This window comes from Rattus norvegicus, chromosome 6, assembly GCF_036323735.1.
Source record: "Rattus norvegicus strain BN/NHsdMcwi chromosome 6, GRCr8, whole genome shotgun sequence".
NCBI classification, from domain to species: domain Eukaryota; kingdom Metazoa; phylum Chordata; class Mammalia; order Rodentia; family Muridae; genus Rattus; species Rattus norvegicus.
In genome coordinates, this window is record NC_086024.1 from 57,892,247 (window position 1) to 57,913,732 (window position 21,486).

The window sequence follows — 21,486 nt, forward strand, 5'->3', positions numbered from 1 at the left end:
GAATATGATTATTCTACATGTCTCACACATATGGAATGATATAGAATTTATAGCTACCGTAATCAAAAGAGTATACTGATAGATAGTTGTGTTGGTTGCACAATAATACAACTGTGTTTTTGAGGGGGGAGGTTAATTCCACATCTTTAAAAAACATTTATTTATTTATTTATTAATTAATTATTTAATTTATATCCCAAATACTGTTCTCCTCCTGGTTCCCCTCACAGAGTTCCTCATTGCATTCCTCCTCTCCTTCACCTCCAAAAGGGCATCCCCCCATATTCCTTCACCCTGGTTCATCAGGTATCTGCAGGATTAAGCACATCCTCTCCCACTGAGGCCATTTAAGGCAGCCCTCTGCTACATATGTGCTAGGGGTCTTGGACCAGCCCATGTATGCTCTTTTGCTGGTGGTTCAGTCTCTGAGGGCCCCCAGGGCTCTAGGTTAGTTGTCGTTGCTGGTCTTCTTGTAGAGTTGCCATCTCCTTGAGGGCCTTCAATCCTTCCCCTAACTCTTCCATAGGGGTCCATGACCTCCATCCAATGTTTGTCTATGGTTATCTGAATCTGCCTCCTTCAGCTGCTGGGTAGAGCATCTCAGAGGGTTACTATGCTAGGCTTCTGTCTGCATGCAGAACATAGCATGACTAATAGTGTGAGGGATTGGTGCCTGCCCACCGAATGGGTCTCAAAATGGGCTAGTCACTGGTCGGCCATTCCTTCAGCCTCTGCTCCCATCTTTGTCCGTGTATTTTAGACAGGACCGATTTTGGTTCAAAAGTTCTCAGGTGGGTTCTTGTCCTCACCCCTCTGCTGGGGGTCCTCTCTGGCTACTGGAGGTGGTCTCTTCAAGTTCCACATAAATATAATTAATATTATGAAAATATGTACTTAAACATCAGTGAGATGACAAGGATATATATATATATATGTGTGTGTGTGTGTGTGTGTGTGTGTGTGTGTGTGTGTGTATTAAAATAAAGGGGAAAATGCCCAGCAATTAACAAAGTTCTTTACAATATTTACACAGGATACTCATGATTTAGATTTCTTTGTATACTGCCATCCTTTGCATATATATATTAAATTGTTTAATCTATCATGCTGTACCTCTATAGTGCTGACAGACAAGGGGAAAGGCACGTGAAATTAATGTTTAATCAGAGATTCCAAGTGTTGCACATCAGTGGGCCAAGAAGACTCACTAAAAGTGCCTTTCCTTTGTGGAAGGAAAATCAATAGACACCGACCAGCCCTAGGAGCAATTACAGCACAGCTGTACTTCCTCTTGAGTAAAATTATTAATAATAGATTTGACAGGGTGGCCAGAGGTGATACCAACCACAGCAACGCAGCCTAGTTGAGAAGTAAACACAAAACTGTACTTGAAAAGAGAAAAGCTGGTCTGTGATATTCTCTGTGGACAAAGGACTTTTAAGGTCAATAGCCTAAACACAGCTGAGCAGGATTCACAGTTTCTGACTATCATGCATGTGGTCCACAGTACGTCGAGAAGAGGAAAGACAGGATGTCACTGTATGGTGGTATGAAAACAGCATGCATTCTACTGAGTTGAACTTTGAGTCTGGCCTTTTGTTAGACTAGGGTTTATTTGGGTTTAATACTCTAGTTCCATGCTGGATGGTGGAAGCAAGCCACAGTTCCCAAGCAGACCCACATCATGAGGGGGAACAAACAATATTCTACATTATGATTCTCTGTGTGGCTAAGCTATTTAATGTCCTTTCAATTTAGGCTACTTTCAACTTACCGAGGGTTTATCGAGATGTAACCCTAATGGGAATGGGGAGCCCTGTGGTCATCGGAAGATGGCCTGCAGGTCCATTATCAGCCAAACAGGTAGGACTCCTTCCTCATTCTCTATTTACTGAGCACAGCTGCCTGGCCTGGCCCCACTGAGATAAACAATGAGCTTGGTGTGGTCCTCACACCAAGGATACTGATTCTAATGATGCTTTGCTCAGTGTTCATTCCTTACTTTATTAGTAAGACTTTGGGTCAAAGAATTAATGAAAAACCATGTATGGAGTGACATACATCAGGATTTGATTCTTCTGCACTTGTCAGATTGACAGATACATCTTAGTAGGGTGTGGCTGTCCATCTCTCAAATCTTGGTACTTGCAAGGCTGTGGAAGATAATAAATCCTGTCTCAAAACAAACTCTTTAAATGCAGTTTGCTCCACAACTGTACTATCTAGTGTAAGTAAATCACTTAGTGACTCTCATGGGATAAGACTGGAAGAGATATTTTCCTATTTTTTTTCCAGATTATCCCTGAACACGCACACACACACAGACACACAGACACACAGACACAGACACACACACACACACACACACACACACACACACACACACACACACACACACACACACAGAGGTCTTTATCTTTTTAGTAGTCAATCTGCCTCCTGGATGCTGGAAGTTCAGGTTTGTGTACTAGCAAAGCACTCTACCAGTTTAAGACCTGTTCTCTTGAGTCAATAATATTGATGCAAAGTTTTTAGAAATTATTTTACAGTAGGAGGAAGGAGAAAATGTAGCTTTTCCTCGGAATAGGGCAAAGATTAAATAAGAAATTTCAAGTAGCTGGGAGGAGTAAGGAAATTTTATCTTCTTTCTTGGAAATTAGGCATAGACAGATGACTTGACCTTCCAAATTTTCAGTGGTATAAAATTAATGTGCACACAATATTTTACCATATATTTTTGTATCTGATTAAAGTATTTTTTTGTTTAAGCCAAATTTTATTTAAGGTGGCTTTAAAAGCTCTTGGTTCATTTTTTCCTTGTTTGCAGTTTGGTATCAGCTCCCAAACAAACCGAGGGCCTCCCCAGACCTCTTAAGTAGCTCACCAGCTCTGTACGCCCCGAGCAATAGCATTTTGTGGGGTTGAAGTTCTAAAGCTCTACTTTCCAGCCTCTTCCAGATCTTTAATGTGGGAAGTAAGGAGAGGGAGAAAGAAAGGAATGAGCAGTTTTATGTGACCACTGTGGGCAGCTGGAACAACAGATCTGCTCAGCCATGTCTTCATTAAACGACCAACCCTGTAACTGGGTACAGCTCTCCAACAGGCGGTTGGAGAACTATAGCCCAGCATCTTAACAACGAGCCCCTTAAACACGCTGTAGAGCAGGGTGTTGGTGCCCATGGGGAACCTCTTCCTACTGAAATGCTGTGGCTGTCTTAGGAGAGGGGTGCCCGTGGATCTTTATTGAAAACCTTTGTGTATCTCGATTCTGTCCTCAGTCTTAAGAGTAATCTGATCAACTGTGTTGCAGCTTTATTGCTTTTCATGAAATAATTGTTTTGTTTCTTCTATGTACAACTTATGAGTTCCACGAAGTTTGTGCATCTCCCAATTAAATTTCAACAACTCCTTCGTTTAGGTATAAATCCCAAAGTATGTGCAAGTATTAAATGAAAGTATTTAGTACAACTGTGAGACTTACACTGAAGGCAGGGAGAGTAAGTGTAGAATGTGAAGTAATGATTTTTGTCCTCGTCCAGCCATCAACAATATTTTATCTTTCTCAACATCCCGTTGTTTACTGTCTGATTTGGTTGTGTTGTTGTTGTTGTTGTTGTTGTTGTTGTTCTTGTTGTTGTTGTTTTAGGTTTTGTTTTGGTTTTTTGTTTCACATGAAAATATTAGGACATTGAGACAAAATATGGTTCTTTTTACAAATTCTAAAATTACACAAAACTGCTAACAATGGAAGAACCAGTTATATTCTCTTAGAGTTTTACTTTGTATCTTCTAGTGTGGGCTGGCAATATGGCTCAAAGGCAGGTAGGGCTCTTGACGCCAGGCCTGAAGACATGTGTTTGATTTCTGGAACCCACATGGTGAAAGAGATAACAAATTCCACAAGTTGCTTCTTGGCTTCCATACATATCATTGGGTGAGGACCCCACCTCACACGTATTTGTGTGTGCACTGCACAAATAAATGTAAAAATATTTAAAATAAATAGCTTCCGGTATGCCCAGTGCATCAATATTGTGACTTCATGGAATGCTTGGTGGCTTACCATTCCATACCAAGTGCACCGTTAAATCATGCATTATCTCTTTGGGTATGCCGTCTAGAGGATTTATTATGAGAAACAGACTGTTCAGTCAGAAAGGTTTCAGTGAACAAAGAGCCAGATTGAAACTTTCAAACCCTTCTCTAATATACAACCTTGTAAATCTAAACTCAAAACGTTCTTTATACTAATGAGAAGTTTTAGCAGACCTTGAGACTCGAAATCAGCAGTACTCTACATATGGTAACATGAATGTACTTTACAAATCATCGTATGGGTGCTGAAAAGATGACTCAGCTGTTAAGAGCACTGACTTCTCTCTTCCAGAGGACCCGAGTTTGGTTCTCAGAAGCCAAATAGTGACTTATAACCATCTATAACTCCAGTTCTAGATAATCTGGTGCTCCCTTTTGGCTTCTGTGGGTACTAGGCATGCACAAAGTATACAGACATATATGCAGGCAAAACACTCATAGAATGAAATAAAATAAAAGTTAATCTCAGAAATCATACTTCTCTTTTTTATTAGACCAATATCAAAATATAACTTTATCCACAGTTTTACCTGAAATACTTTTTACTCATTTCCACACATACTATGACGTCCCTCAGGTTTCTTAAAGAAACAGTGACTTCATGCTACACTACACTCCAATGCTGTAAATCAGCCTTGCATTCCTGGCTTTATAAGCGACACCACTTCAGAGTATGGACTATGTCTATTGTCTGGACAGTTGTCTGTTTCATAGTTCCCAGTAACACTTTCCCTACAATATTATCAACACAGACATTTCCATCTCTCCTCCGCTTGAAATGTGCTTGCTATACCAATGTCAGAGTTTAAGACTGAATGATTTCCTTACCCAAAAGTTTCCTAGGTTTTCCAGAATTTTCCTATCTTTTCTATGAACTCATAAAGGAGCAAACATATCCATAAAAGTAAACCCTAAGCTGCCACCCGCCATTTCCACATTCCTTTCTGTTTGTTAACATGCTTCCCTGGGTTTCCATTATTTAGGCAATCAATACACACTAACACAGTTTATTTTCTGAGCACTAAGCTAGATACTGTTAGCAGACATGTTTTATGTATGCTTTCTCCACGAATCAAAGTGTACCTAGTAGATGAGACAGACATATTCCTAAGCACTGCAGTGCACTGTGATTAAGTACTGTCAGTGAGGTTGGCACAGATGTGAAGATAATTCAGAGGGGGAAAATAACCACAAGGGTAAAGTTTGAAATTTTAAAATAATCATGAAGGGCAGATGTTTGTATATGGCCATAATTAGAAATGTTAGGAAGCTAAGACTTTGTATATTCCTTACCCTTGGAAAGGTCAGACTGGTTTCCTGAACCTTGTGCTTCCTGGAATCAAAAGAGAACTGTTTACACCACACACACACACACACACACACACACACACACACACACACACACACACACACACTACATGCTGTGCCTTTCAGTGCCTTATATTTTCCATTCTGTATTCACAAACTTGGCAATACACTATAACTATATCGGTGCCATGTTCTTTAGGTTTACTTTCCATTTTCTATCCTTGTTTTGTCTTCACTTCTGAACCGACATATTCTTAAACTACAAGGTTTATCATTCCACTGCACTTCCAACAGCCTAGGTTTGCCTCCTGTAGGCCCTGCAAGAAACAGGAGGTTAATCTCAGTTCCAACTATCTCTTTGCTCTTACTCCCAAAGTGTTTAACACACTGACAGAGAAGGAACACATTGCTATGGGGCCATGCTGGTGGTTTAGCCCATCCTCAGGGTCAAAGCCATATTCCATTTTCACAGACCATTATTGTTTCACATGTCCACCAGTGCCCTCAGCTTTTTTAATTATCAGCTTCAACTGATGATGGAATCAATTCATAAGAAGACAGTGATCATCTGACCAGTATTGTTTTGGTTCTTCACCTTCTCCATCCTGCATGCATCTGCACCTGTCTTTGCCTGTGCCTTGTGGTTACAACAGAAAGAGCAGCATTCACCTCCAGTGATGGTCTACCTTCATTCTGGTTCTTGTTCCTTTCTTGTGCTAGCTACAGCTTCCTGGAGAAACAGAACCAATGGATCAAGAGAAGGAGAGGGGGAAAGATGGAGAGATGGAGAAGAGGGATTGCTTACTGAATTACGGAGTGTGATGTCTCAAGATCTACTCTTCTGCAAGCTGGAGAACCACTAAAGCTGCTGGTGTATTGAGTCGGCCTGAAGATCTGAGAAACAGAGGGGCTGATGATAAAATTTCCAGCTGGAGGTTCAAAGTACTGTGAACTCTGGGGACTAGGTACATCCTGGAGGAAGTCCTGGGGTCTAAAGCAAGTGAATAGGGAGATCTGTGACTGCTGGAGGAAAGGCAGAAGCTTTGCTTGGGAGTGAACAAACCCTCCTTACTCTGTCTTTTCATCTACCTAAAACCTCCTTATTGCAGTGCACATGGCTGCCTGCATGGGCTGACTCTGGAGCTGCTTCATTTCCTTACCTTGCTCAGGCTGACACAAAACTACACCACCATGGCATGCTGCTCTGTCCTTAGCCGCTCAATGAGTCAAGTAACCTGTCTGTGCTGAACTTGCCATTGTCTTTTCAGCAAATTAACACATGTAAATTTTTCTACTAAAAAGGAATCCCCTTTCTGATTGTTTCGGATTTTAGCTATTTCTCTCTCCATCTTTGAAATCCCAACTCTCTGCCAACAAAATAGCACGCACTGTTAGCCATTGTATGAGTTACCAATCATAGGTTATCTCACATATGTAAAACAACGTGCACATGCAAACATTAATAATTAAAATGTGCCCTCGGATCTGCTAAAGAAACAAAGCATTATCAATGACTTTAAAATAAATTTTATGTTCTAATTGCAGTCCATGCCCCAGATAAAGGTAACTGTGAATGTTGCTGTTTTTCCATTTATTTAAATGTATTTAGTGTGAACATGTATGTGTGTGTATGTCACACAAGTGCAGGTAGAAGACAGCTTTGGATATTTTGAAGCTGGAGTCACAGGTGACTGCGAGCTGCCCTGTATTGTACTGTGAACTGAACTCAGGTCCCCTGGAAAAGAAGCAAATGTTCTTAATTACTGAGTCATTTCTCCAGCCCTTATCTGTCTTCCTTCCTTCCTTCCTTCCTTCCTTCCTTCCTTCCTTCCTTCCTCCCTCCCTCCCTCCCTCCTTCCCTCTCTTCTTTCTTTCTTTCTTTCTTTCTTTTTTTCTTTCTTTCTTTCTTTCTTTCCTTTGTCTTGACAATGTCTCCCGAATGCTGGAATCACAGGATGTGCATACCACACACACATTTAGGAAGGCTTTTGTTAAGCAAGTCTCCTATTTATCAATTAATTTTCTCTTTCTTTCTTTTTAAGTCTTTCTTCTTCCATGGTAATCTAAGAACTTTCTGACTTTGTTATCTAAAAGAATTGAACATTTGACCTTTATATTGAATTATTTATATATAGCATTTTATGTGAAGCACAAATCCATTTTTCTTTAAAAATAATGGATACCATTCCTTCATGCCTGGCCAGCCCAGTTCAGTCAACTCCTGAGTGTGGGATTAGAGTAGCACCACATTGCCATTCCATATTTCAAATGTTTGCAGTTTGTTTTTCCATTTTTTTACTTCATGTTTATTTTTCAATATTCTGAGTCAATTTTCATGCTTATTTTTAATTAATTTTCAGCTTTTCTAAAATGTTATAAATTTTAATAGTTCAACTTAATCCTATATGTCATAATAGATAGGACTTTTTGTAATCATTAATCCTAAAATTTTCTATTCTTTTTTATTTCTGCTCTAATGGGCATATTATTTAAAACATTGTTCTGAGGTTGGTGGGACAATAGGATCAGTGGGTAAGTGCTTGCAGCCACAACTGAGTACACGAATTCGATCCCTGGGGTTAGCACAGAGCAGATCTCTACAGCTTGTCCTCTGGTTTCACATGTCCACTGTGACATGTGTGTGACCCACCCAAAATGCGCGCACACAATCAGTGTAAACTTATTTTTGAAAACAAGTGTGCATAGGGCCTCTGGGTTCCCGTAGAGGAGGGCCCAGGAGCAGCCGTTCCACTGCGTCTGAGACACCGCCTGAAACTGAAGGGACCGACCAGACAAACAGTTCTCTGAACCCAAATCCTGTGGGAGGGAGAGCTAAACCTTCAGAGAGGCAGACATGGCTGGGAAACCAGAAGAGACTGCACTCTGTACACATTACTGATTCCAGACGAAAACACCAAACGCCATCTGGAACCCTGGTGCACGGAAGCTCCTGGAAAGGGCGGCGCAGATCTTCCTGGTGGCTGCCGCTAGGGATAACTCATAAGCAACACCCCAGAAGCAAACTTGAGCCTCGGGACCAGAGGTAGGACCAACTTTCCTGCTGCAAGTGACCTGCCTGGTGAACTCAAGACACAGGCCCACAGGAAAGCTGAAGACCTGTAGAGAGGGAAAAACTACATGCCTGAAAGCAGAACACTCTGTCCCCATAACTGGCTGAAAGAAAACAGGAAAACAGGTCTACAGCACTCCTGAAACACAGGCTTATAGGACAGTCTAGCCACTGTCAGAAATAGCAGAACAAAGTAACACTAGAGAGAATCTGATGGCGAGAGGCAAGCTCAGGAACCCAAGCAACAGAAACCAAGATTACATGGCATCATCAGAGCCCAATTCTCCCACCAAAGCAAACATGGAATATCCAAACACACCAGAAAAGCAAGATCTAGTTTGAAAATCATATTTGATCATGATGCTGGAGGACTTCAAGAAAGACGTGAAGAACTCCCTTAGAGAACAAGTGGAAGCCTACAGAGAGGAATCGCAAAAATCCCTAAAAGAAATCCAGGAAAACATAAATAAGTAGAAGCACATAGAGAAGAGTCACAAAAATCCCTGAAAGAATTCCACGAAAACACAATCAAACAGTTGAAGGAATTAAAAATGGAAATAGAAGCAATCAAGAAAGAACACATGGAAACAACCCTGGATATAGAAAACCAAAAGAAGAGACAAGGAGCTGTAGATACGAGCTTCACCAACATAATACAAGAGATGGAAGAGAGAATCTCAGGAGCAGAAGATTCCATAGAAATCATCGACTCAACTGTCAAAGATAATGTAAAGCGGAAAAAGCTACTGGTCCAAAACATACAGGATATCCAGGACTCAATGAGAAGATCAAACCCAAGGATAATAGGTATAGAAGAGAGTGAAGACTCCCAGCGCAAAGGACCAGTAAATATCTTCAACAAAATCATAGAAGAAAACTTCCCTAACCTAAAGAAAGAGATACCCATAAGCATACAAGAAGCCTACAGAACTCCAAATAGATTGGACTAGAAAAGAAACACCTCCCGTCACATAATAGTCAAAACACCAAACGCACAAAATAAAGAATATTAAAAGCAGTAAGAGAAAAAGGTCAAGTAACATATAAAGGCAGACCTATCAGGATCACACCAGACTTTTCGCCAGAAACTATGAAGGCCAGAAGATCCTGGACAGATGTCATACAGACCCTGAGAGAACACAAATGCCAGCCCAGGTTACTGTATCCTGCAAAACTCTCAATTAACATAGATGGAGAAAACAAGATATTCCATGACAAAACCAAATTTACACAATATCTTTCTACAAATCCAGCACTACAAAGGATAATACATGGTAAAGCCCAACATAAGGAGGCAAGCTATACCCTAGAAGAAGCAAGAAACTAATCGTCTTGACAACAAAACAAAGAGAAGAAAAGCACACAAACATAACCTCATATCCGAATATGAATATAACAGGAAGCAATAATCACTATTCCTTAATATCTCTCAACATCAATTGCCTCAACTCCCCAATAAAAAGACATAGATTAACAAACTGGATATGCAACGAGGACCCTGCATTCTGCTGCCTGCAGGAAACACACCTCAGAGACAAAGACAGGCACTACCTCAGAGTGAAAGGCTTGAAAACAACTTTCCAAGCAAATGGTCGGAAGAAGCAAGCTGGAGTAGCGATTCTAATATCAAGTAAAATCAATTTTCAACTAAAAGTCATCAAAAAAGATAAGGAAAGACACTTCATATTCATCAAAGGAAAAATCCACCAAGATGAACTCTCAATCCTAAATATCTATGCCCCAAATACAAGGGCACCTACATACGTAAAAGAAACCTTACTAAAGCTCAAAACACACATTGCACCTCACACAATAATAGTAGGAGATTTCAACACCCCACTCTCATCAATAGACAGATCATGGAAACAGAAATTAAACAGAGACGTAGACAGACTAAGAGAAGTCATGAGCCAAATGGACTTAACTTATATTTATAGAACATTCTATCCTAAAGCAAAAGGATATACCTTCTTCTCAGCTCCTCATGGTACTTTCTCCAAAATTGACCATATAATTGGTCAAAAAACAGGCCTCAACAGGTACAGAAAGATAGAAATAATCCCATGCATGCAATCGGACCACCACAGCCTAAAACTGGTCTTCAATAACAATAAGGAAAGAATGCCCACATATACATGGAAATTGAACAATGCTCTACTCAATGATAACCTGGTCAAGGAAGAAATAAAGAAAGAAATTAAAGACTTTTTAGAATTTAATGAAAATGAAGGTACAACATACCCAAACTTATGGGACACAATGAAAGCTTGGCTAAGAGGAAAACTCATAGTGCTGAGTGCCTGCAGAAAGAAACAGGAAAGAGCATATGTCACCTGCTTGACAACACACCCAAAAGCTCTAGAACAAAAAGATGCAAATACACCCAGGAGGAGTAGAAGGCAGGAAATAATCAAACTCAGAGCTGAAATCAACCAAGTAGAAACAAAAAGGACCATAGAAAGAATCAACAGAACCAAAAGTTGGTTCATTGAGAAAATCAACAAGATAGATAAACCCTTAGCCAGACTAACGAGAGGACACAGAGAGTGTGTCCAAATTAACAAAATCAGAAATGAAAAGGGAGACATAACTACAGATTCAGAGGAAATTCAAAAATCATCAGGTCTTACTATAAAAGCCTATATTCAACAAAACTTGAAAATCTGCAGGAAATGGCCAATTTTCTAGACAGATACCAGGTACCGAAGTTAAATCAGGAACAGATAAACCAGTTAAACAACCCCATAACTCCTAAGGAAATAGAAGCAGTCACTAAAGGTCTCCCAACCAAAAAGAGCCCAGGTCCAGACGGGTTTAGTGCAGAATTCTATCAAACCTTCATAGAAGACCTCATACCAATATTATCCAAACTATTCCACAAAATTGAAACAGATGGAGCACTACCGAATTCCTTCTATGAAGCCACAATTACTCTTATACCTAAACCACACAAAGACCCAACAAAGAAAGAGAACTTCAGACCAATTTCCCTTATGAATATCGACGCAAAAATACTCAATAAAATTCTGACAAACAGAATCCAAGAGCACATCAAAACAATCATCCACCGTGATCAAGTAGGCGTCATCCCAGGCATGCAGAGATGGTTTAATATACAGAAAACCATTAACGTGATTCATTATATAAACAACCTGAAAGAACAAAACCACATGTCATTTCATTAGATGCTGAGAAAGTATTTGACAAAATTCAACACCCCTTCATGATAAAAGTCCTGGAAAGAATAGGAATTCAAGGCCCATACCTAAACATAGTAAAAGCCATATACAGCAAACCAGTTGCTAACATTAAACTAAAGGGAGAGAAACTTGAAGCAATCCCACTTAAATCAGGGACTAGACAAGGCTGCCCTACTTATACAATATAGTTCTTGAAATTCTAGCCAGAGCAATCAGACAACAGAAGGAGGTCAGGGGATACAGATCGGAAAAGAAGAAGTCAAAATATCACTATTTGCAGATGATATGATAGTATATTTAAGTGATCCCAAAAGTTCCACCAGAGAACTACTAAAGCTGATAAACAACTTCAGCAAAGTGGCTGGGTATAAAATTAACTCAAGTAAATCAGTAGCCTTCCTCTACACAAAAGAGAAACAAGCCGAGAAAGAAATTAGGGAAACGACACCCTTCATAATAGACCCAAATAATATAAAGTACCTCGCTGTGACTTTAAACAAGCAAGTAAAAGATCTGTACAATAAGAACTTCAAGACACTGAAGAAAGAAATTGAAGAAGACCTCAGAAGATGGAAAGATCTCCCATGCTCATGGATTGGCAGGATTAATATAGTAAAAATGGCCATTCTACCAAAAGCGATCTACAGGTTCAATGCAATCCCCATCAAAATACCAATCCAATTCTTCAAAGAGTTAGACAGAACAATTTGCAAATTCATCTGGAATAACAAAAAACCAGGATAGCTAAAGCTATCCACAACAATAAAAGGACTTCAGTGGGAATCACTATCCCTGAACTCAAGCAGTATTACAGAGCAATAGTGATAAAAAACTGCATGGTATTGGTATAGAGACAGACAGATAGACCAATGGAACAGAGTTGAAGACCCAGAAATGAACCCACACACCTATGGGCACTTGATTTTTGACAAAGGAGCCAAAACCATCCAATGGAAAAAAGATAGCATTTTCAGCAAATGGTGCTGGTTCAACTGGAGTTCAGCATGTAGAAGAATGCAGATCGATTTATTCTTATCACCCTGTACAAAGCTTAAGTCCAAGTGGATAAAGGACCTCCACATCAAACCACATACACTCAAACTAATAGAAGAAAAACTAGGGAAGCATCTGGAACAAATGGGCACTGAAAAAATTTTCCTGAACAAAACAACAATGGATTATGCTCTAATATCAAGAATCGACAAGTGGGATCTCATAAAACTGCAAAGCTTCTGTAAGGCAAAGGACACTGTGGTTAGGACAAAACGGCAACCAACAGATTGGGAAAAGATCTTTACCAATCCTACAACAGATAGAGGCCTTATATCCAAAATATACAAAGACCTCAAGAAGTTAGACCGCTGAGAAACAAATAACCCTATTAAAAATGGGGTTCAGAGCTAAACAAAGAATTCACAGCTGAGGAATGCCGAATGGCTGAGAAACACCTAAAGAAATGTTCAACATCTGTAGTCATAAGGGAAATGCAAATCAAAACAACCCTGAGATTTCACCTCACACCAGTGAGAATGGCTAAGATCAAAAACTCAGGGGACAGCAAATGCTGTCGAGGATGCGGAGAAAGAGGAACACTCCTCCATTGTTGGTGGGATTGCAGACTGGTACAACCATTCTGGAAATCAGTCTGGAGGTTCCTCAGAAAATTAGACATTGAACTGCCTGAGGATCCAGCTATACCTCTCTTGGGTACATACCCACAAGTTGCCCCAACATATAAAAAAGACACTTGCTCCACTATGTTCATCGCAGCCTTATTTATAATAGCCAGAAGCCGGAAAGAACCCAGATGCCCTTCAACAGAGGAATGGATACAGAAAATGTGGTACATCTACACAATGGAATATTACTCAGCTATCAAAAACAATGACTTTATGAAATTCGTAGGCAAATGGTTGGAACTGGAAAATATCATCCTGAGCAAGGTAACCCAATCACAGAGAAACACACATGGTATGCACTCATTGATAAGTGGCTATTAGCCCAAATGCTTGAATTACCCTAGATGCCTAGAACACATGAAACTCAAGAAGGATGATCAAAATGTGAATGCTTCACTCCTTCTTTAAAAGGGGAACAAGAATACCCTTGGCAGGGAATAGAGAGGCAAAGATTAAAACAGAGACAGAAGGAACACCCATTCAGAGCCTGCCCCACATGTGGCCCATACATATACAGCCACCAAACTAGATAAGATTGATGAAAGAAGTGCAGGCCGACAGGAGCCGGATGTAGATCGCTCCTGAGAGACACAGCCAGAATACAGCAAATACAGAGGCGAATGCCAGCAGCAAACCACTGAACTTAGAATACGACCCCCATTGAAGGATTCAGAGAAAGAACTTGAAGAGCTTGAAGGAGCTCGAGACCCCTTTTGAACAACAATGCCAAGCAACCAGAGCTTCCAGGGACTAAGCCACTACCTAAAGACTATACATGGACTGACCCTGGATTCTGACCTCATAGGTAGCAATGAATATTCTAGTAAGATCACCAGTGGAAGTGGAAGCCCTGGGTCCTCCTAAGACTGAACCCCCAGTGAACGTGATTGTTGGGGGGAGGGCGGCAATGTGGGGAGGATGGGGAGGGGAACACCCATAAAGAAGGGGAGGGGGTGATTAGGGGGATGTTTGCCTGGAAACCGGGGAAGGGAATAACACTCGAAATGTAAATAAGAAACACTCAAGTTAATTAAGAAAAAAAAAGAATACAAGTGTGTTTTGAAATTTCTGAATTTATGAATTATTTTAAGAACATTTTTTATTAAATATTGAATTATTGTTATTTTAAACTCACTTCGATATCAGACATTGTAATTCTTTTATTGATTGATTGATTGTACATTCGATGTTTGGTCCACATGTATATCTGCGTGAGGGTGTCAGATCCCCTGGAACTGGAGGTACAGAAAACTGTGAGCTGCCATGTAGGTGCTGGGAATTGAACCGGAGTCCTGTGAGAGCAGTCAATGCTCTTAACTGCTCCTCTCTGCAGCCCCCAGACGGTAATTCCTATCATAGCTTTTACGTTTGTTAAACTAGTGTTGACAGTTACTGCGTGGCTTGTAAACATTTAAACAGTGAAGAGGGGCCATGTCTGCTTGAGAATAATGAGGTTGCTTGTTTCATGCTTCATCCTCTTGTGGTGTTGGCTTTTTGTGAATGGGTGTTTTGACTACATGTATGTCTGTGTGCCACACGCATGCCTGGTGCCCACAGAAGCCAGAAGAGGATGTCAAATACCAGAACTGAAGTGGTTGTGAGCCATCACATGGGTGCTTGGAATTGAATCCAGGTACTGCAGAAAAGCAGCCAGCGTTTTTTTACCCCTGAACCAGCTCTGCAGCCCTCTGTGGTTTATTCTAAAGCTTATTATAATGTTCAAGTAAACTGTTTATGTCCTTGTAGTCCCTTACATTTTATTGATTTCTCCCTTGTTTTATCTATTTCTAATTACTTGAAAATCTCTTTGACATTTTTTAAAGTGTACAACTTAATGTATAGAACTCTAAATTAATGATGTAATCAACTTGAGTTTTATCATGGTGTTTATCTGATAGTATAGACACATTTGCTTTGTTCAATTTTTTCCAAAATGTTTTGTGTCTTCATTTTTGTCTATTTTAATTCATTTCTTCCATCTTTTGTAGTCTGGGTGCATGCTTAATGCAGTTTACAGCTAACATGCTCCCGTCTGTATTTCCCTCAAGAACTCTCGGCATGCTCTAACTCTAAGTGTGACTTACCCATGACTTAGATTCCAATTCTGTTTCGCCAGCCTTCGTGGTTACCATACTCTGCGATGACTCAGGAATCACATTGTCATGAAGTGTTCTCCACCTGAGAGCAGGTGGGAGAAGGCACACACACCTTGCTCCTACGCGACAGTGTCTCACAAAGACAGTAGAACACTACTCCCTTCATTAGGTCAAGCTGTATGACAAGGATGATGGATGCCATTCTCAAAACATCTGTAGACTTCAGGGAGAGTCTCTTTGTTTGCCCAATTAGATAACTGTCATATTGCAGGAAGGTCCTCGGAATGGAATGGTTTTTAGGATCTAAAGAGAACCTGCATTTGAAGCCTGGGTCCTCATTTCCAAAGTGTCAAGGAAATTAATTCTGCTAACAGCTTGCATGGCCCTAGAAGCACAGCCTTCTTTGGTGCTCCCCACCCAAAGGTAGCCTTTGTATTCTCTAATTCCAGCTGTGACTGAGGCCGGGATCAGTAGATCCTGCTGGGCTGAGCCCAGGGCTAGGGCACATTGGAGTGTAGAGCTAATACACATGTACTCTTCACTCTTTAGACACCATATTTGTGGTCACTTGTCACATGGAAACACAAACTAACAGGCTGTCAGAACAGATTTTATGTGCTTCAGTTTCCTTTCATTTACAGCTTCATTGGTATAGTCTTTATGACTTGCTGTATCTTAAAAGCTCCCACTGGGGGAGGAGGGGATCTTGGTCCTGTCAAGGCTCAGTACCTCAGTGTAGGGAATGCCAGTGTGGGAAAGTGGAAGGAGTGTGTGAGTGGATGAGAAAGCACCATCATAGAAGCAGGAGGGTAGGAGGGTTTCTGGAGGGGAAACCAGGAAATGGGATAACACTTAAAATGTAAATAAAAATGCAATTAAAAAAAAAAGCTCCCATTGGGAGATCTTTGGGCAAACAATTTGTGTATGCTTTAGTTTTTAGCTCTTGTCTTCTGTCGCCCAGGCTGGCCTCCAAGGATCAGCTGGACCCTTGCCCCTACCTCACCTCCCAAGAGCTGGACTTAGAGATGTGTACCACCACACCTAGTATATGCAGTACTGGTGATCAGGAACGGGGGATCAAGTACTGGGGATCAAGCACAAGGATTACTGGCTGGCTGGACAAGCTCTCTAATTAAGCTACCATTTAAGCCTCTATATAAACTGTCTTGGTTTTTAATTGTTTGCAACTACAGGCAAAATCAAGCAATATTGTCAATAGTTTCCAACTACAGGCAATATTATACTTCTAATGACAGAGCTAAGTTTTTATTACTGATTTCCGGCTTCAAACACGTTTGCTATTATTCAGCTATTTTGTTTCTTTGGAGGTAATTTTTTTTCTCAATCTCTTTCTGTATAAAGAACCCCATCTCTTGCTCTCTCTCTCTGTCTCTGTCTCTGTGTGTATGTATGTGTGTGTGTTTATCTATCTCTTTCTCATATACATTTGTGTATATATATACATGTATATAATTGTATATATGTCCTATATATGTATATACATAATTATACAATTATTTATAAATAATTATACAATTATTTCTAAAATTATCTATTTTATATACATTATATTTCATACATGTATAAGTAAATATAGATTATATATTTATTTTGAAATACAATTTTCATATTTTGTGGTGTAGTTTAGTAAAGGCAGATGTGTTTCACTGAGATTTGTGCCATTTGGAATTTTTCTGGAATTTTGGGATTTCCCATACATTTGTCCCTTCCAGAATTACCTTTCTGCCTCTTTCTTGGTGTTTATTTGAGGAATTATGATTTGACATATTTTAACCATTTTCACGTTTCTCTGCTGCTTTTATAATCCTTATGCTCTTCTGTGCTCTTTGGGGCAGTTGTTCAGACCTAGCTTGCAGCGTCTTCCCTCTCGGTGGTTGTAACAGGCTAGGCAGGGCGCAGTTCACTTCTAGGTGGAGAGCTGACGTGTCATTTTTCTTCAGAACCAGACAGTCGCGCTCGTGATCATGTCCTCCTCCTTCACACTTGGCTCTGTTAAAACAATTCCTTACATTATGTTAAATGCCACTTTATGACTGTGACCATTTCAATACTGAGACCTTACTATGTTTATTATTTCTGTTCAAATTTAATGTGTTTATTTCTCTCTTGTTTTGCTCTGCACTTTAAGTTCTGGAGTCATGCTGGGAATTTGTATATGAAAATTCTTTGAAGTCTGATTTGACAGTTGATTCTTCTAGGGAAAATTATTGTTTCTGTGTTCTGATAGATAACTTAAGAAAGTCTCCACCCCGGGGTTGCTGGAACCTGTTTGAGACTGTCGAGGTAGTGGGATGAGAGGAGCTTCGTTAAGGGAAATGGCTCGGACCATTATCAAAGTAGAGACATTGAACAAATAGAGCAACTGCAAGCTAGAAAAACCAGGCTACTGATAGTTCACCTGTGACCCAGGCTGTCCATGATCCAAAGGCTGAAAATGCGGAACTGTAACGTGCAGGGACAGGAAGTGCCGGCATATGAAGAAGAGCATGCTCACTGGCCTATCCTCTCCCCTTTTATTCTCTCTAGTATCTCTCCAGTCCACACCTGCAGAGCAAAGCACACTTGTCAGTTTCCTCTAGAAGTTCCACATAGACACAACCAGAAATGGTGCTTTGCTATCTATGAGAGTGCACTCAATGCAGCCAAGCTGACGCTCAGAACGAGCCAGCCTAGACCTCATAACCCAGGGCTGCTAGATGAAAGCTTGGGAGCAGGAGAGGAGCTTGGTTTATTCCTTCACACAAGGCAGATTATATTGTGATTTTTCTCATCCACTTTGTCACTGAAAGCATATCCAATGCTTGTACCATTGCAGAACTGTATTTTTCTATGCCCAGATGTGAACTAACCGAGCTCACCCTTTTCTCAGCTGGCTCCTCCCAGAAATCCTTTTTTTTAAACTGGAAGAAACTTTCCACACAATATATTCTGATCAGGCTTTTCCCTCTCCCAACTCCTCCAAGATCCTCTCCATTTCCTCATCCACACAGCATTATGCTCTTTCTCCCTCTCCCTCCCCCTCCTCTCTCTGTCTCTCTGTCTCTCTCTGTCTCTGTCTGTCTCTCTCTCTCTCTCTCTCTCTCTCTCACACACACACACACACGCACACACACACACACACACACACACACACACACACACACACACACACAACCCAACCAAATACTTTTTATGACTATAATGGCTTCTCTTTCCATCTCTGAAATGCACTAAAACATTTTTTTCCTTTTGCATCTACTACTTTTAGGTTCTTTATAGCATGATAGATTTTCAGGATATTTACTCTGCCAATATTGTCGGAAAAGGAAATCTCTGTCTCCTCTTTACCTTCCTGTCACCAAGCTTTGCCCTGAGCATTTTACGGAATCTACTGTTGTTAAGGTCACCCCTGACATCATCATCTCTAAATAAAGTAAATACTCATCAACTTTGTTTTACCACTGAACTTTTGAAATTGTTGTCCATGTGCTTCATGAGTCACCCTGCTGTCATCTAATACACAGGGTATGCATGAACCAAAAACACCAATTAGAACTCTCAAATCATAATTTCAGAGTGCTCTTGACTCTAAATATGTCTACCGAGAAATATTACAATACCAAGGAAAATTTCTAGGTCCTCTTTCTATCAATGAGGTGTTGAATACATATTTAATAACATGATTTATTGTAAGAACTATTTGTCCTTTCAAATCTGTTCTGGCATTGATCTAGTCTAAAGTAAGAATGTACCATCCCAACCTTAGGTAATCCCTATTGCTTATGGTTCTTTTCATTATTGCACCCCTGACTCAGATTTGATTCATTTGCTTAGAATTACTAGTGAGTAAAGGGCTAGATTTCATGGCAACTCTCTGCTTCTACTGCTAACATCAAAGTCAATCTTAGAAAATGACTGTGGTGGAAGCGCTACCTGGCATCACCAACCTGTGCCCTGTGGGCAACATGGCTCCCAGGATTGTTATGGCAGCCATTGTAGACCACAATGCCATGCCACAGTGTTAAAGGGTGGAGACCCCTATACAGCTTTCCAACCACATTAACAGATCAAATTTTGACTTGAATTGTACCCCAGAGACAAGATACATGTTCTCTGAAAAGTCTTCAGCTATAGTTAATGGAGAAGATACCCTGCATGGGATATCTTAAAGATTGAGTTCATAGCATTAGAAAGGACAGTGGGAGGCTAGGCATGTGGTGGAAGAGGCAGTAGCCTGGTGAGTCAGACGGGCCTGTGACCACCAGCACACCACTCAGCTGTGCCCCGCTGTGAACCAGAATAATATCTGTGTTACACGTCCGAGGTTGTATGACAGCTAGAGTCTGTGTTGACGTTTGCAGTCCGAGTTACCACCAGAGCCATGCAGATGTCTATTGACTATGCTTCCGCCTGAAGCAATGTTCATGTCCAGGGATGTGCTGCCACCAGTGGACATTCTGATCACAGTGGCCTGCGTTGCCTCCTGAGGTTATGGTAATGCTCAAGACCATATTACCAATGAAGGCCAAGTAGAAGTTCATGGTCTATGCTACAGCCAGAAGCCATATTAAGGGCCATAGGCTATATTGCTATCAGGGGACATATTGATATGGGTGGCCTGTGCTGCCACCTTAGGCTATGTTGATGCCTCTAATCCAGGCAGTTTCTGAGGGTCTTGTCTGTGGGCCTACTGTATCAGGAGGCTATGTTCCTGGTCCTTGTTGTTGCCAAGAAGCCTGTGGGACTCATGATCCCTGTTCCTGGTGACTGAAGAGCAGGAAGGCTACTTTAGCTGTTATATGGATGACTGCAGATGCACAGTGGAGAGGAAGGGACATGGAAGGTTTCTGTGACAACCTCTACTCCCACCAGAACCCCTCTCCCCCACAAAGTAAGAGGCTAGACAAGAATCCACCAAAGAGAACTCTTAAAAAGGGTGATATGGACACTAAAGTGTCACTCTCCACAACTGATGGCGTCTGGCAGAGGTGTGGAAGGGTAAGGGCTCAGATCCATTTAAGAGGTGGCCACTAAGAGTTTGAGCATGCTTCAGTGAGGACATAGGCAACACAAAGTAGACTTCATTTTTTGTTTGTTAGTTTTCCTTTTTCTCTTTCTTATTTTTATATTTAACTTTTTTTTGGTGGGGGGAATCACAAGGGGAGCAGACACAGAAGGACTGGGAAGGAATCGTGATTGGGATGCATGATCTGAAACTCCCAGAGAGTCAATAATAATGTTATGTGGGTTGGGGGAAATCAGCAACTCTGGTATAAAAAAGAAAAAAGTGCACAATGGTTGTTCCTAGGGGTACAATATTGGGAAGGCATTAATAAAAAAATATGAAGTTTCAGATATATAGGACGAGTGCGTTTTTGAGTTATAATGTGTAACATAGTGACTATAGTTAATATTGTATTGGATGTCTGAAAACTGCTGAGAGAGAATCCAGGCATGGATGCACAGATGGTCACATACACACATATGCATGCACACACGACCACATGTACTTCAAGAATGCACAATTTTCCCTGTTACCTTGAAAAATAAAAAAGACAGTTTTAAAAACTTATTGTTCATTGCCTTTTGAATTAAAATGTCTAATGATGTTCAACTGAGCTTAAGGATGCAATGTCAATGAATGTGGTCTTCTGAGGTCCTGACATGGAGTCAGCAGTTGGCATGGAACCTGGATGAGGGCTGGGGAGACTTCCAGTTCCTGCTCATCTTATGCTTATTCCCAGGCATTTCCACCACTTCCTTATACTGTGTGTCCTTGGAGAATTGCTTCTTTCACAGTGTGTGTTGTCCTTCATCATCTCTTCTCATGTCACCTGATCTGTATGATGCACTGGCCTTAAGCAGCTGAAAGAGTTGATGCTTGTGTGTGATGCATGTGTGATGATCTCTGGTGTCCATCTAAGTTCAAACAGTTTGAGCATCTTAAAATGACTACAAATCAACATTATTGAGGCTCTTCTCTGATACATCAGTTATGAGTTCTCATTGTGTCAGCGTCCAGCATATTCTCTCACAAG